The sequence below is a fragment of the Haliaeetus albicilla genome, chromosome 18 (genome assembly GCF_947461875.1).
Source record: "Haliaeetus albicilla chromosome 18, bHalAlb1.1, whole genome shotgun sequence".
Taxonomy (NCBI): Eukaryota; Metazoa; Chordata; class Aves; order Accipitriformes; family Accipitridae; genus Haliaeetus; species Haliaeetus albicilla.
In genome coordinates this window covers 12764506-12782201 of record NC_091500.1, presented here as the reverse complement: position 1 = coordinate 12782201, position 17696 = coordinate 12764506, and the positions used below count along the sequence as shown (strand labels likewise).

General features: G+C 39.7%; 1 non-coding gene across 1 annotated transcript; it reads right to left on the bottom strand.

Moving 5' to 3' along the window:
- Positions 1 to 1954: 1954 nt before the first annotated feature.
- TRNAE-CUC (transfer RNA glutamic acid (anticodon CUC)) lies at positions 1955 to 2026 on the bottom strand. Its single transcript has one exon. It is a non-coding gene; the product is annotated as a tRNA-Glu (tRNA).
- Between the last annotated feature and the right edge of the window lie 15670 nt (positions 2027 to 17696).

The window sequence follows — 17696 nt, the reverse complement described above, 5'->3', positions numbered from 1 at the left end:
TGAAGTAGCTCTGGTGGACCTGGACTGGGAGTGAAAGAGTGAGCTATTTGTAGCTCAATGGGCCCACAAAACATTGGGACATCTAAGGAGAGATGCAATATACCGATGGGCTCATGATCAAGGAGTGGACCTGACCATGGAGGCCATCACACAGGTCATCCACGAATGTGAAACATGTGCTGCAATCAAGCAAGCCACACAAGTAAAGTCTCCCTGGAATAGAGGACAGTGGCTGGGTTTTTGATATGGTCAGGCCTGGCAAATTGACTATATTGGACCACTGTCACAAACACACCAAGGCAAGCACTACATACTCAGCATGGTGGAAGCAACTACTGTGTGGCTAGAAATGTATCGTGTAAACCATGGCACTGCCCAAAACACCATCTTAGGCCTTGAAAGGCAAATTTGTGTGACATGGTACCCCAGAAAGAATTGAGTCAGACAGTGGGACTCTTTTCAAAAATAAACTAACATCCTGGGCCAAGAAACATGACATTGACTAGGTGTATCACATCCCCTATCATGCATAAGCCTCTGGAAAAACTAACAGATATAAAGATATAATGGACTCTTAAAGACTATGTTGAAAGCATTGGGCAATGGGGCATGGAAACACTAGAATATAAATTTAGCAAAAGCCACTTCTCTGGTTAACAGTACAGGATCTGCTAACCATCCTGGTCCTGTCCAAACATAAATTTTACATACTGTGGGAGGAGATACAGTCCCTATCGTGCTGCCATGGTTTAGCCCCAGCCGGCAGCTAAGCACCACACAGCCACTCGCTCACTCCCCCACCAGTGGGATGGGGGAGAGAATCGGAAGCCTAAAAGTGAGAAAACCCATGGGTTGAGATAAGGACAGTTTAATAGGTAAAGCAAAAGCCACACACACAGTCAAAGCAAAACAAGGAATTCTTTCACCACCTCCCACGGGCGGGCAGGTGTTCAGCCATCTCCAGGAAAGCAGGGCTCCAGCACGCCTAACGGTGACTTGGGAAGATGAATGCCATCAATCCAAACATCCTCCCCTTCCTTCTTCTTCCCCCAGCTTTATAGTGCTGAACATGACGTCGTATGACATGGGATATCCCTTTGGTCAGTCGGGGTCAGCTGTCCCAGCTGTGTCCCCTCCCAACTGCTTGTGCACCCCCAGCCTACTCGCCGGTGGGACGGGGGGTAGTCTGAGGAGCAGAAAATACCTTGATGCAGTGTAAGCACTGCTCAGCAATAACCAAAACATCCCTGCATTATCAACACCGTTTTCAGCACAAATCCGAAACATAGCCCCATAGTAGCTACTGTGAAGAAAATGAACTCTATCCCAGCCAAAACCAGCACAAGTGCATGCACATAGGGAAGTGGCTGGGGAAGGTGGTGTGGGTTGCTCCTCCCTTGAGAAAAGTCAAATCCATTCGTGGGATTGTCTTCGCTCAAGGACCCGAGTGTACTTGGTGGCGAATGCAGAAGGATGGGGAGATCCAGTGTGCGCCTCAAGGAAATTTAACCTTGGGGGAGAAACAACCTGTGATGTGAGTTGTATGTTGTAAGAAGTAAAGTAGGAGGAGCCACCTGAACCCATGCAGAGTGAGCTTCACAATGAACAGGGCAGCTGGACCCAAAGGAAGCTGGTCTTGGCGCCCAACACTTGAACACGCTGCTTCTCCTGTGCTGAGCACCCATCTTGCCAGATGCGGCCTAAGTCACAGCCTGGTCTTATGAAGATTTGGGGGAGTGGTGGAAGCCCATGGAATGGGAGAATACTATCTATCTGTTAAGGGACGGTAGTTAGTGAGAATATATAAATCTGTATGTTGGGTATAAAGATGGTTTGAGTCATAAATTTTGGTAAGGAGGGACTGCAGTCATGAGAAGTTGATGCAGAGGGATGCATCCCATCTCCCACTGCCTGTTCCTCATGGCCCACGCACTGGGCTCCAACGAAGGACCGTTTCCCTGACCGGGAATCGAACCCGGGCCGCGGCGGTGAGAGCGCCGAATCCTAACCACTAGACCACCAGGGAACGCGAAGACGGCCTTAAAATAGATGAGATTAGATCGGATCGGGTCGGGTCAGGTCAGATCAGCATACTGGTTTATCAGTCGCTCAGGGAGAGATTGATGTCCCCTAAACTTGGCTATCTAAGATTTGTCTAATTGAGGAGTTTGAGTTCCCTCGGTGGTCCCTGGAGAGAGAAAGGGAATTCTTCCCACCCTTCCAAAGTACATACGTTCAGACGGTATGAGTCTCCCACGCAAGTTCCCTGTTTCTCTACCAACTACCGTCTATGTGACCAGGTTAGACTAGCTACCTAGTCTAGTTTAAATGCGCAGAGGTACATTAAATTAATCTTACTCTTGGGGTTGATTTAATTTGTGAAAAATTAGGCACCTAATGCTACGTGCGTCACTTCTGTCAGGCTAGGAGGGGCTTGGAGGGGCCTAGGAAAATCCTTTCAGGACTCTAGGCGATTAAATTGTACTGAATGCCTATGTTCAGGCAACTGGATACCATAATGACGGTAGAGCACTCATGATGCAAAACGGGTCTTAACTCGCACAGCTGGAGTGTTGTGATGGATGGCTATAAGCTCTTCAGAAGGGATAGGCAAGGAAGCAGAGGTGGTGGGGTCGCCCTCTATGTTAGGGAGTGTTTTGATTGTCTGGAGCTTAATGATGGCGATGATAGGGTTGAGTGTTTATGGGTAAGAACCAGGGGAAGGCCAGCAAGGCAGATACCATGGTGGGAGTCTGTTATAGACCACCCACCCAGGATGAAGAGGCAGACAATATAGTCTATAAGCAGCTGGAAGAAGTCTCACGATCGCTAGCCCTTGTTCTCGTGGGGGACTTCAACTTATGAGATGTCTGCTGGAAATACAGTACAGCAGAGAGGAAAGAGTCCGGGAGGTTCCTGCAGAGTGTGGAAGATAACTCCCTGACACAGCTGGTGAGGGCGCCAACTAAGGAAGGCGTCCCACTGGACCTGTTGTTTGCGAACAGAGAAGGACTTGTGGGTGATGTGGTGGCTGGAGGCCATCTTGGGCATAGCAATCACGAAATGATAGAGTTTTTGATCCCTGGAGAAGTCAGGAGGGGGGTCAGCAGAACTGCTGCCTTGGACTTCCAGAGGGCAGACTTTGGCCTGTTTAGGAGCCTGGTTGACAGAGGCCCTTGGGAGGCAGTCCTGAAGGGCAGAGGAGTCCAGGAAGGCTGGACATTCTTCTAAAAGGAAATCTCAAAGGCGCAGGAGCAGGCTGTCCCCATGTGCTGAAAGATGAGCCGGTGGGGAAGAAGACCGGCCTGGCTGAACAGAGAGCTTTGGCTGGAACTCAGGAAAAAAAGGAGAGTTTATGGCCTTCGGAAGGAGGGCGGGATGACTCAGGAGGACTCCAAGGATGTCGTGAGGCTATGCGTGGAGAAAATTAGAAGGGTCAAAGCCCAGCTAGAACTTAATCTGGCCACTGCCATAAGAGACAATGAAAAGTGTTTCTACAAATACCTTAGCAACAAAAGGAGGGCTAAGGAGAATCTCCATCCTTTACTGGATGTGGGGGGAAAAAACGTAGTGACAAAGGATGAGGAAAAGGCTGAGGTACTTAATGCCAAAACCAGCACACACATCTATATTATTAACAAAAATTTTTTTGATTAAAAAAATTTGTAGACTGCAGGAGTAATAATATGCAATAAAATGTGATAAAGAGAACGTTAGTAATCTCATAATTGTAAATCTAAAGAAAGCAAATAATTATTAATATATTTGTTGATAAAGAATTGTAAGAAATATGTTGTAATAACCTTATTTTACACAGTGATAGGGTATCTAATTCCAGCTTCCTCAGCTGGAATGCAGAAACCAATGCAGAAACACAATACTGCAAGATGACATTTTAAAAGATTTCATGTGTGCTGTACAGCTTAGACAAATAATTCTTTGGGCAAAGTAACATTTTTCAAGACACTATAAATTAAACAGTCAAGCTAGAAAAAAAAATATAGATAGTATATACATTTCAAAAGAAAAATAATTCTGTTACTTTATTCATGTTATTTATAGAATTTTCCTGTATGGATAAAGTAGCTTTTTACTGTCTTGAAACTTGAAATGAAACATTGATCTTACCTAAAATAGAAAATTTGTTTTCCTGGGAGATGTACAAAAAAGTCTTTATTAGAATTCTTTACAAGTAAAATAAACTCTCAATAAATCAAGAACTTTTTTGTACTTGTAAGATAAGTAGAGTTTAAGCTGCAAAATACATACTAGAATCCAAAACCAATGTTTTCTAATTTGTCTTTAAACAAAATTTGGTGTAAGAAAACCTATAATATTGAGCTAATTTTTATAGTTGTCTGCCATCATTTGAAAAATTATTTTATTGCACGCAGATATCTGAATTAAGGTGGATTTATTTAATAAAACAATTAAAATGGCTTTTTAAAAACAATCCTAATTATAGCGTTCAGTACATATTTCACCGCATTCCATTTTTTGTCAGTATAAAAGATGACTGCCCTGTGGTGTTGCATTGATAATAAAATGAATTTACAAAGTGTGAGTTTTCTAACTCAGAGAAACTAATCTAAGATGAACTGACTAGTGTGATATCAATCAAAACTTAATAAGATTTAATCTCTTTTCAGATCTGACAAATGAGACATGGTTTAAATTTCTCCAGCTTTTCAGGCAGTTTGAGACATATGTTTGAACTCTTTCTCCCAGAGATGGGGAATCTAAATTTGGATTTAATTCCACACTCTCCTCAGGTGAAAATCCTATTGTTTGATGCATTGTTTGTATCAAGTGTTTAACATAAATTTACTGAGACTGATAGTTATCTCAAAGTTGATCAGCTTTAAGATCACTATGAGCCTCTATGGTACTTTGAAAGCTTTGCAGTTAGCAGACATTAATTTCCTAGTATGTATATGAAGGCTTTATCCAAAGCTTTAACAAATCTAATGTAAAAGTTCACACTAACTTCAGTGAAAATTGAGGAACACTCACAAAAAAGGTCCAGATGAGCAAGAGTACATTTAACATTAGATATGTGAATAGCGCCATTGAAGGCAGAGGAAATTATTCTCATTTTTAAAATGAGTATATGCTTGAAGAACCAGCCTTTACATTTCTTTAATCTTCTCTAGGACTTTAAACAGCAAATAAAATGAAGTATTCTGAAATAAGGCATTGAAGGAATGACCATGGAGAAACATGCAGATGTACATCAGACCTCTGTAAAGCGTATGTCTTGCCTCACCAAATATTTGGAGCAATTCACTTGAATGCAGCCTTCCTCCTGAAGAGACTGAGAACAGTTTTTCAGAGGGGCTCCACAGCCAGTCAGTGGCATCAATCTTTATGTCAGACTTGTTCAGCCGAACTAATATAATGGCATACACAGTGGTAACTCCAGAAAACAAGCAGTAGTTCATTCATTCACAGTGTCTCCAGCCCTGACAGTTCATCGCTGTCTGCTGGAGTTGCACTTTTGCGCCGTTATTATTTCTCCATAACAAATGACAGGATGTACATGTACCACAAAAGATTTAGCACAACTGCTCCTGTTCCTTTGTGTTGAGATGCCTTTCTTGACAGCACATACTTGTGACAAATAGCACTCAGTGTCTTAGGATGTACTTATAGAGCAATATAAACTTTTTACTTCTTGAAACAAATGTGCTGTAAATAATATGCACACATAGCAACATTACAAGCAATTTCCTGGCAAAAGGAGCTTTGCAACGCCCTTTAATTAAAAAAAAAAATAAAAAAAATCTCTTCCAGTTGAGTTATTTTCACAATCTTTATTATTTGCCTGGAATATGAATAAACTTATATTACATGCTGTAGAGTGGGAGGAGAGAAAGAATAAGAAGACAGCTATAACCAATTACTGGAAACTTCTTCAGATTGCTCCTTGCATCTGTTTGTGTAATTCTGTATGTGCTCAGCCTTATTAGGTGAATATATGTTCTTACAGGCGTCACTACTGTGTATCTCTAATAACAAGGTACAGGCCCATGATGCCTTGAGTACTCAGATTTATGATCAAGGAGTCAAGAGGCTAAAGCAAACCAAGACTTTTCTTGTCAGTCAGTAAAAAAGCAAATGCAACTCCAGGGAGAACAGCAGCTCAATAATTGATGTCACTGAGGAGGTACCTGTATCTGCTAAGATCATCTACATCCTTCACAGCTGCGTGTGACTGAATGGGAACAGAAAAGAGAGCTGGCAAAATCCCAAGGACATTTGACAACATTGAATTTGCCTTTTATGAAGAGCATGAACATGGGCAATTAGCAGGACTGACCCAAATCTCAAAAATGAAGAAGAGATGGTGACAGTGACCTAAGTAGCAGCATTTATTCATGAAATAATAGATGCTTGTACTCTTGGAAAACAACAGCATCTACTTAAACCAGGCTGTTTTCCAATAAAATCTATAGCATTACAGTATTACTGACATCTCCCTGACCGACTGAAACAGAAAGGACCAGGATTTGAATCAGAACCAAAATGTTTTTTTATGTTTTTTTAAAAATATATATAAAATTCATACACCATATAATGGTATGTACACATGCACACATGTAATATATATATATATTTCCTTGTATTTTTTCCTCCAATTTTTCCGGTTTCCCAGAATAGTCAGAAGTTCTCTCAGTACAGTAAAAGGCCTGTTTAATTCTCCAGTAGAATACCAAAATAAGGTTATTTATCACTTGTAAATTTTCCAATTTCAACCAGAAACCACAAGAGAATAATAAATGTTTCATGTTTGCGAATTTGCCTTTTGCCACCTCTAGTCTAGCAAAGGGAGACAAGAAAAAAAATCAGAGATCAACAAGAAGCCTCACAATTATGATCTCTTTTCTATAGGGAGAATTAACTTAATACCCTCCCCACTTCCAGCACACACTCATCATTAATATAACTACATTGTCTCTCTGGTACTACACAATTTCATAATCTTATTTGGATAAAGTAGAAATTCACACATCATCCTGATACAAGTAAAATGCAAATGAAGGCACGGTTAATCATCAGAGATCAGATGCAGAAGACCATATGCTTATACAAGCCTGCATAAAATCATGCTGGATAGAAAGACCAGGATTGCCAAAGGGATATTAAGATAAATGTTACTTAGAAATCACAAGAGAACAAATGATCAGCTGAAATATACAATCATCTGAACCAGTCACAGGGGACTCTATTCCTGCCTCAAAATTATGGATTAGTTTGAGCTACTGAGATGCCAAGGTGTGATATAAAATGGCAAGTCCCCGAACATATGCTTGGGCGTGCAAGGAATGGTGATGGGATGTTTTCTCATCTTAACTCATGCTTCCAGTGCTAGTGCTTTTGTGCAGAAAGATTAGAGAAGCTGGCACGAGAACCCTGAAGCTGGAGGGGTGGTCACGGCTCCATCACTCTGCCTGTGAAGCTGAACTCTCTGACATCCAAGTCCAGCTTTGCTGTTACTCACCTGATGCTCACACTGCGGAAATGTGAGTCAGGATCAGTCTGAGGACTCCTACCTCCTGTACTCATCTTAATCATCCCTTTTCCCCTGAGCTGTATAGCTGCAATATGGGAGGTGAGTGTGTTTGTGTGTGGGGAGTGTTAAAGCCTTTACTTTTCTGGCAATACATAGTGGTATCTTTTTGTTTGTTGCTAAATAGTGTCACAGATTGGGTCTTCTGTCTCCTGATGTGATCAGAAGCAGCCAGTACACTGTTACCCGCTACCCTAGAAAATACAGCATTGCTTCCTCTCCTGCCCTGCTAGTAGGAATATGCATCACGCTCAATCTACCAAAGGTATAAGCAATTACATGGTCTTTGGAGACCTGCACTGAAAGCATTTTCAGAGGAATTTCTGGCCTCTGAAAGAAGAGTTGTCAGTATTGATTTTCCCCATAGCAAAAGGTGTGAATATACAACACACTTAATGCTGCATTTTTTTCAGTACCTTTGGCAGTTTGCCGCAGTGCTAGCCAGAGTGATGTATAATGTTGCTAGAGGGAACCAAAGTTTCCACAGAAATGATGAATCTTTAGCACAGGAAGCTTAAGGTTTTGAAATGCAATTTAACATCAGCTACCAGTTTCTGCTGACCCCTTGTGCTCTCTTGGAAAAGAAATAAAGCTCATAGAAATGCTGCTTGTACTACAGGGAAAAGTAGTCCCCTGAAACAGGGAGCTAGCCTTGACTCTCAGTGCTCATATTTTTTTTTTCTCTTTTAAGCCAATCACCAAAGAAATTATTCCCCTGTCACTTTCAGAGTCACGTATTTCACATCACTTGAAGTTTGCAGTCATAGGTGAAAAAATAGAAGAACAAACTATAAAAAGGAAGAGGGGAGAGAGCTCTGAAGCAATTTATTCTCTCAAACTAACAAGAAAGCACAGAATTTTTTAAAGGCAATTACAGAAGAGCATATTGGTTTGTAGTTCTATAAAAGAGGAATGAGTAAGGTCGCTGTTTCAATTTTCATGTATTTTAAGTCTGGATAGAAGGGTTTTACTTGTTTGGATCTTGAGGAATGGAATTGGTTTTCGTCTATTTGTCTCTGGCTGTTTCCCACTTTTCATCTCCCACCTTCCTTGGGCTAGCTTTTCACTGCAACCTAACACAAAAAATGTCAGCTGTGACAGAAAAAAATTGCTGGTACAGCCACATGAAAATTAGACAGTGACCAGATATCATCCCCACTGCTCAGTCTTTCCAGTTTGCTCAGGTAATGTCTTTTGGTCTGCTTTATTAAGGGAGATGAGGTTGAAAAAGCTTCTTATGGAAAGGGTAAATAACATATCTGACTTGAAATGGACAGTAGGAAAGGGCTCAAAACGTCAGAAAGAGCTTCTCTTTTCTTTTCTTCTGAAGAATCTGAGGAAGAATAATAAAAATGTCAAAAATACCTATGTGGCAGATGTGTGTTTCTACAGACAACATTGTAGACAAGTATTTTTGAAAAGGACAACATACAGGTTTTTTAAATTATACATATTATATATAAATACACAAACATACATATAATTATATACAGTGCCAAAATAGATATTTTATAATCAGTTGCATTACCCTGGATGCCTTCACTTCTAATTGTCTAGATCAGATTACAAATAGGTGCCAGATGCTCCAAGTTCCAGTTGCGGTTGGGCAAACGATGGACTACCATTATTTTTCTACAGATAAACAGAATTTTTCTTTTGAAGTTTTAATGTATACTTTCCAGTTATGTTCAGATGTAAGCACTGTTTCATATCCTTCCTAAATAAGTATTTGTTTTTCCTGTCTTCATTAATGAAACAACTCTCGCATGAACAATGTGCCTACCAGGCAAATGGGATGAGGAGTGAAGATGGTGAAACACACAACATTCAAATTAGGTTAGCACTGTATGAAAGTAGATATATAATTCTTCAACTGATAAATAACTAGCTAATTACTAGAGCTCAAAATATAATAGGAATGAAACTCTACATCCATTTTGTGTGCTTCCCAAAGGCAGTATAGGAATTAGTTGCTGGCCAAAGCCTCTTTTTACAAATTAATTGAAAGGGAGCATAAGACAATGCCCAATAAAGATAGGACAAAGCCTGTTGGGCCACCGAGTCATGATGTGAACAGCCACATAAAGACAGGCTTTATTACTTGTAAGCTAGTTGCAGTCAAATGCCTCAGAATATTTATATTAAAATAAAGGAGCAGGTTACAGAATGGCAGTGAAGATGGCATGGTAGATAATTGTTAAACTTCAGTGTGAAACAAAGGCCAAGGGTATAACAAGATAAACAGCTAGTTTTACATATGCTGGTAAATAAGGAGGTGTTATTTCAGGATTGCATCTACTACCAAAAGAGAAATCTAGTTCCTCCTCTGAAATGTTAATAACATCCTACTCCTCCACTGGTGTTAATGATGTAAGGAATCCTAGCCAGGCAGCATTGATATCATTCTATTTCAGTGTGCCAGGATCTGTATTCATTGAAACAAGGCTAACTGTTACTCATTGCTATGCCTGCGCTTCTGTACATTTTATAATTCATTGAAACGAAGTAGCATATGGTGGATAATATTTTCCAATTACTTTAGTTAAACAGTGTAAAACAGATGTAAGAGATGGTGCTTCCTGTTGCTGGGCAAAACACATCCCCATTTACAGACAGCCTGGGAAGAAACAAATCCTAGGACAGATGTGCTAATATAATTGATTTAAAAATTCTGTGGCTTAAGATAACCTGTTCTGCATCCTCTGATAACAGGCTATTATTTACCTCTGGTCCCAAGACTGCACCTTATACAGAGACATTTTCATACCATCTACTGGGTCAGGTTGTCTCCTGACATTCTTCAGTTATTGCAGCATTGATTAGGAATGAATTCTTGTTCTGCATCACAAATATTGTCCAACTCCTAAGAACTAACTTGTATACCTGCATAATTATTTCAGAATCTTTAGTGCTTTAAACAGGATTTCTGCACTTACTGCCAGCTGGTGTCAGCAACAGACAGGCTCTTTGATCAGTTACAACTGTACCTACAATATTTTTCCTCCTTCACTTTGCCACATTCATGTCTTTGCTTTTGATTTCCAAGCCATACAAGTAAGACAAGTAAAAGAAGGTTGTTCACATTTTACAAGCCATGCAAACAAATGTCATTTGTTTGCATTCACCTCCTAGCCTCTCTTTTTTTCCCAGCTGACAGCATCATCCTGAGGAACATTGTCAGGTGCAGTGAACCAGGTTTAAAAGGCCAGCAAGAATGTATGAAATAAAAGAAGGAAGAGAGACAGAGAAAACTGCTGAAGAGAAAAGTAAGGGTTGCCTCCTTCCTCCTCTTTTTCTCAAAATTCTGGACATCAAAGAAAGTAAGTGCCAGAAATTTAAGATTATTAATTGTATGTGAGCTTGATAGTTCCAAAGTACCATGGAACTGCATGCCTAGAACTTGGCCACTATCAAAATTGCACTTCAATCCTTTTTTCAGAGACTGCTATAAATATGGTCTGAATTAGTTACTATCAGTATAATGCTACTGTTATGTATGTACCATGTTATTATGATGTGTTATTATCCTTGTGTGCAGGGTTTGATCAGGCTTTCCATCAGCAGAACTTTCTTGGATTGCAGCAGCAATTTTGCATGTTGAAAATTTCCGGTACAGAAAGAGAACTGTACAAGCTGGGGAGAAACTAGATACTTAGTAGATATAATAGAGGATACATAGATATAATACAGTCCCTTCAACCACCTGTACTAATTGATTGCCCCTAAGTGGCTTGCAGTGTGGCATTATGCAGCTCCAACATCCCTGTCTTAGGAAGTGCATTTGCAAATGAATATAAGAGAAGCTGTTTACTTTGAAGGGAGGGTAAGAGATCTCATCCCTTGTGAGAGATATTGAAAAATTAAAAGGCATTAACCTGTCTGATTATAGCCACCAATCAAATTTTAACTAATGAACAACTACAAGGACTAAATTACACTTTTAAAAGTTGTGCTTTAACTTGTGTGTACATTTATGAAAGAAAAGGAAAGCTTTCCAAATTACTTACCTACTGCAATGTATTTGCTAAAGTTTGATGGTTTTAGTCTGTCTCTTTTGTTTTAAATAATTTAAAGCTAGACGTCAATGGCATGAGGTTTATGAAGTACAGTTCCAGGTCTGTTTAGTGGACATTTTTACTGAAAGTATCAATCTATTGTAGTTCATGATATTGAGGTGAGATTAAAAAAAAAAAAAAGGAGAAGACAAAAGATAAAGGCATATACAATAAAACTTAAGTGAATGTTACGTTTCTATGCCCAAAGTTGTATTCCATGAACATTTTTTATGTGAATTCCTAAACTTGGATGTGCGTGAACTCCCAAAGCATCTGTTAGAGCTGAAAACCCACTTTTCATACCTAGTTTTACGTCTAGCCATGCTCAAAGTCACCCAGCTCTGTAGTAAGGCAGCAAACCAACTGACATTGAGAAATCAGGCACTGTGATGCCTTTTTCTGCTGAAGGGTCTGTACTGAGCAAGTACTAGCATTCACTGCAGCACAAACACTTCAGCATCGGCCACTTTTATCAGAACAGTTTGTTCTATGAGAAGCAGACGTAGTGGTACATGATGGCCTATATACGCATGGCAACTGTGTTGTATGTACCCTATATTCCTCACTGTGCAACCTAAACTCCTCTGTAATTCTAATGACAAACTCCTTCCTACAATTTTTGCTCCTAATATACCTGTCTCCCCGTTATCTGCTGCCTACCTTCTCTGGCTTGCTTCCTGCTGGTTTTTGCCATGTGCCATAGCTACTTTGAAATGACAAGGTCCTGACTGATGGGTCAGGTTCTGCCAACCTCAGTAGCAATTCTTTAAACAAAGACGTTAACAGAGCTGATTTCCATGCAACTTATAATTACTACCCTTTTGTCAACTGTGCTGAAACCAGTTTCAAAAATTACTGTAAGAGTCTGATGGGTAGGCAGATAGATGAATGGCATAAGCAGATAATGACCTAAGTGGAAGGCCCCTTTTCACAGACAGTGAGTGTTCATCCAGAAGCAAATTTTTTTGAATGCTATCCAGGGACTAGAGGCTGGTCAACCTCAAATTGATTCCTGGGAAGGTGATGGAGCAGATATACAAGGGACTAGGAGGTGATTGGTAGTTGTCAGCATGGATATATGAAAGGGAAATCATGCTTAACCAAGCTGATAGCCCTCCATGATGAGACAGCTGGCCTGGTGGAGGAGGGGAGAGAAGTTTATGTTTTATCCGGACTGTATTAAGGCTTTTGACACTGTTTGCCCTAACATCCTCACAGACAAACTGATGAAGAGCAGACTAGGTAAGCGGACAGTGAGGCAGACTGAACTGCTGGGCTCAAAGGGTTGTGATCAATAGCATAAAGTCAAGCTGAAGTCTAGTCACCAGTGGTGCATCTTCACCATCTTCATTAATGACTTGGAGTTTGGGACAGAATGTACCTCAGCAATTTTGCAAATGATACAAAACTCAGCGGAGTTGTTGATACACCACAGGGTTTTGCCGCCATTCAGAGGGACCTTGACAGGCTGGAGAATTAGACAAACTGGAATCTCCTGAAATAAAGGAAACTGCAAAGTCCTGCACCTAGGAAGGAATAACCCCAGGCACCGGGACAGGCTGGGGGCCAACCAGTTGGAAAGCGGCTTTACAGAAAAGGACTTGGGGATTGTGATTGACAAGGTGGTGACCAAGAGCCAGCAGTGTGATCTCATGGCAAAGACGGTCAACAGCAGCTTGGGCCGCATGAGGAAGATTGTCACAAGCAGGCCAACTGTCGTTGTAGTACTCAGCCTGGGGGGGTCATTTAAGTGCTTCTTTAGAACTGGCCTGTAGGCTGAGGCTACATCTATACTAGTGAGCTAAGCAGCGCTGGGACCCATTCCTTGGGCCAGCTGGCATAGGCGGGCCACATCCATGCTACTAAATTCTTTCACCCTCCAAAACAAGATATGCTACATGCAGAATTTCTATTAAGGATGGTTCCTGGCCTGTCGTAGCCCAGAATTTTTCCAGAAACCAGTTGGGAAAGTGTGATTTGCCCAGGGACGATGCTGTGCCAGGGACTGTTGTAATAATTAAACAGTCCAGATGGTTGGCACTATTTAGTTTATGGATACAGTAGTGGAGCAGATGTAGTCTCAAATAAAAATTTATCTGATGTAATTTAAAGGCCAAAGCCTAAACTGAACACACGAGCCTCCCTTAACCTAAATAGGGCAGTGGTAGATTAACCTCATTTTAGGTGATATCCCATTCTCACCACTGACAATGGTGCAATTTAGGGTGATTACTTAAGATCAGAAAACTAGTTGTAGTCTGTTGATCAGGGAAGAGTTACATGCTTAGGGGCAGATTGTCAAAGAATATTCAGGTGTCAGAGATGTGATGGATGTTTTGTGAGGGGTTTAAAAGCAGACAGATCCTTAACTTCTACCCAGTCTTCTACAACCATTGCTTAGTAACAGCTTCTAGTGAATTTTATCCTGGGTTGAACATGAATCAGAAGTAAAAAATATATCACAGATCACCACTAATCAGTCTTTCTTTGAGAAACTGCACAGCTAGAATATAATGGCACTTCAATCAAATTCAGTTAATTGCAAGCCCAGAACCAAAGTTATGTGAATGAGTCTGTTAGTCTTGAATAAGCAGTGCCAGAAAAGGGTATTTATTACATTGGTCTGCCTCCCAGTGAAATTCCATCCATGAATAAGGATTGCCTGAATATGCAGGGGGATTTATGATTGGTGAGGGGTTATTTTCAGTTTTCTTGATGAAAAAAGAGCCAAACCCAATAACAAATTCATCTTTGCATGTCACATGTTCATTTTGTTAAGCAGAAAGGATGATCCCTCAAAATATGAGCAAGTCCTATTTACAACTACCTGTAAAGGCAGCTTGTCCACAGGTGCAGAGAGCTGATACTATTTTGTTGAGAAATGATTTTAGAATGTTTCCAGGGACCTCATGGAAAGTAAATAAGTGTTATGATATAGGTAGCTATATAAATACAAAAAAATCACTTTCTGTTTTAAATCACCAGGAAAAACATTGTGATTTCCAGGAGCAGATCCAGGTTCTCAGTTCAAGAATTATCTGAAAAATGACAGAATTGTTACTGATAGCTAAACTCACTCACAGATCTGAAAGATTTGCCATGTGCACATTCTTTCCTTTAAACTTTGGTTGCTATCTGGTGCTAGAATAATACCAATTCTCTTTTTCTGTCAGGATATCATGTTTGAAAAAAATGACTAATTAGTAAAGGCTTTTGCACCTTCTCAGAAAGAGAATTTGGAATAAATTCTTGTCTAGAGCAATTAATTGAAAATGGGAATGATACCATATGTAAATGTGATTTTCTCCCATTAATTAGAAGATTTAATTACTTTGAGCAGAGACCTCATTATACCACTTTTGGGAAGCAATGGAGGTAGGAAAAAAAATAGATCTTGAAAAAGCTAGTTATTCTACTATCAAAAGCCCTTATTTTTTTCTTGGTGCTCCTTATAGCATTTCATAAAAGTTTTACTGAATTCAGATCTGAACTCCTGTGGAAGTTTATTTCCTGCCTGAACCTTTCTGAACCCAGAACAAATTTGTTCAATGTATATTAATGTAGTTTTGTTATTTCCCTTAGCAAGAGCAGCACATCAAAGCATCTTAGATCTTATGGGGACCGGCAGAGAGAATGGTCCTGCAGGGGAGCTGGGGTATCAGGGTTTCGTGATCTGTATTTAGATACTGCCAGCCAAAGTTTTCCTGTGAAATTTTACATTAGCTACTTAATATTTCTGTGCTTCAGTTTGCCTCCTGTGCAGAAGGATAACAACAGCTTTCTCTCATCTGTTCACCGACTTCTCAAGTGAGAATAAAGTGACAAGCGCAGCACACTTCTTACACAGAAATTCGTACAGCAGGTCACAGCAGTCTTGTCTGGAGAAAAGGGGCAGGGCAGAGGGCTCTCTGTACAACATTTCACACAAATGGCCAACAGGGAGAGAAGCTAAAGAGACAACTATTTTATTAACTGTGTTAATTATATCTTAGTGAAGACTTAGATTGCCTTAATTTTTATATGTACGGTTGTGCATCCCATGTAAAATCCTAGCATAGGTTAGCTATATGTGCATACAAGGTAGCAGTCTTCCTAAAGCTGTAATTACCTAAATCCATCTTTAGATGCATCTATGTGGTGAAAATTCTTCATTAGGATAGGAGGAAGAAAGATATCTGTGTTCTGTTTAAAAAAAAAAAAAAAAAAGAATTTCTGCTTTTTTGTATAGTCCTTCACAATACTGAAAGCAGTAGCATATTCTTATTTCAAATGAGTTCTTGTTCTCTTCAGCTGCTACTATAATACTTGTGCTACTCATGTCCTTGATCACTTTTTTTTTTTTTTTTTTTAAATCTGTGCCTCCCCTTTATCCATCTTGCAAAGGTCTGTAGTCCTGGTCTGCATTTTAATGAGGTGATCTACAGACATGTGAAAGTTTGCTGAATGCAGTCAGCAGTAAACAAAAGGCTTTAATAGTACCCTACAGCAGCACAGGTGTTTAAACTTTATGGAATTTAATATTTCCTGGTACTGTGACATTAGACCAGACTTCAACCTGTTGTTTTTCTATTGTGATCACAGCAGTCAAGTTTTTATTTCCTGTTATTCTGAGACAGCCCAGAGGCTCACATACCTTTGCTAAAGCATATAAATAAGATATTTTTCTTAATTTGCCTGACAAGTGGCAAATGTATGGTCATGCTGTGAAAGAGAATAGGTAAAGACTCTGCATTTTATTTTTGAGTGAATTTGTATAGCAGGTTTAAAAACTAACGCCTAGTATACCAAATATCAGTAAAATGTCTTAAAGATGTAAAGTTTAGGGGTTTTTTACCTCTGCATGCAGTATGTTATATTATACATGATCAGACAGAACAAAACAACTGTCACTGCCAAACACCAGCTGTGTACCATTATCTTGAATTTCATCAAACTTCCTGCAGTCATTAATTCTGTAATGTTCTGATTGTACTTCTAAACTACTAGATAGCAAATATGAGTCTAGGTTAAGATGACAAAATTGGATCACATTTAATCAGCAGAAGACTGGTCTCATAATTGGGGTTTGAGACCTTGAACAAACTCTTTGCCTTTCTTTGTCTTGATGGTCCATTAGCTGGAAGGGATGCTGAAATAGGTACTGAAGCAGAGGAGATTATATTTTAAAAAATTAGATTTCTCTTTCAGTCAGTGGTCTCCAACTTTTTCTAGCTTGCTAGCAACAGTACTTGTGAAGAAATGTGCTGCCAGCAACATCTGATCTTGCTCTGCTTAAGCATATTTCAGCTTTAACAGCAACAGCTTCCATTGGCCTCTGGTGTTCCTGAGGGATCTTGCAGAAAACATATTGCCTATAAACTATATTGAGAAGCATTGATAAATGTGAATTTGTGTTGTGCTCATCTAGCACTATGCCCTTTACAAACATGAGTGCAAAATCCCTGTTTTGTTATACACTAAACAAAAAACACTAAGGAAATGACAGGTTTTTTCAAACATCAAGTTAATGATGAGCAAAATTCAAGCACTCTTTTGGTGGAGCCTGGGAGAGGGGAAGGTGGAAATATTCAAAGCAAAACTCAAGTAGGTGTAATAAATGTCAAGTCTTGATGCCTTATTGCTATGTAGTCCACCTGCTTAGAATTTACTTCAAATGTTTTATAGTATATGCACCTTTTCCCCCAGATTTTTGTTTTGTTTAAAGTCAGTGCAGTTTTTATTGTCTGCACTTAGTGTGGATGCAATAATTTACCACAATGTGCATTTCTCCCAGTCTATCTTCTGTTTACAGCTTCAATGCAAACATATCTCTGAACAGTGCTTAAATGCTTTTAACTATGCTTAAGTTGGTTGTACCTGACCACATGTCTAAGTATTTTCCTGAAGGGGAAATATGTTGAACTGGGGGCCATACAGTAAACTGGAAATTGTTGAATTAACAGGGAATATTGCCAACACCTTAAATACAGCCAGAGTTTCCCTTGCTAAAAAACATACCTATCCTGAAGTTTATGCAAAATACAAGATTTAAAACTAAATATCTTATTATTTTTATACACTGCAGACAAAGA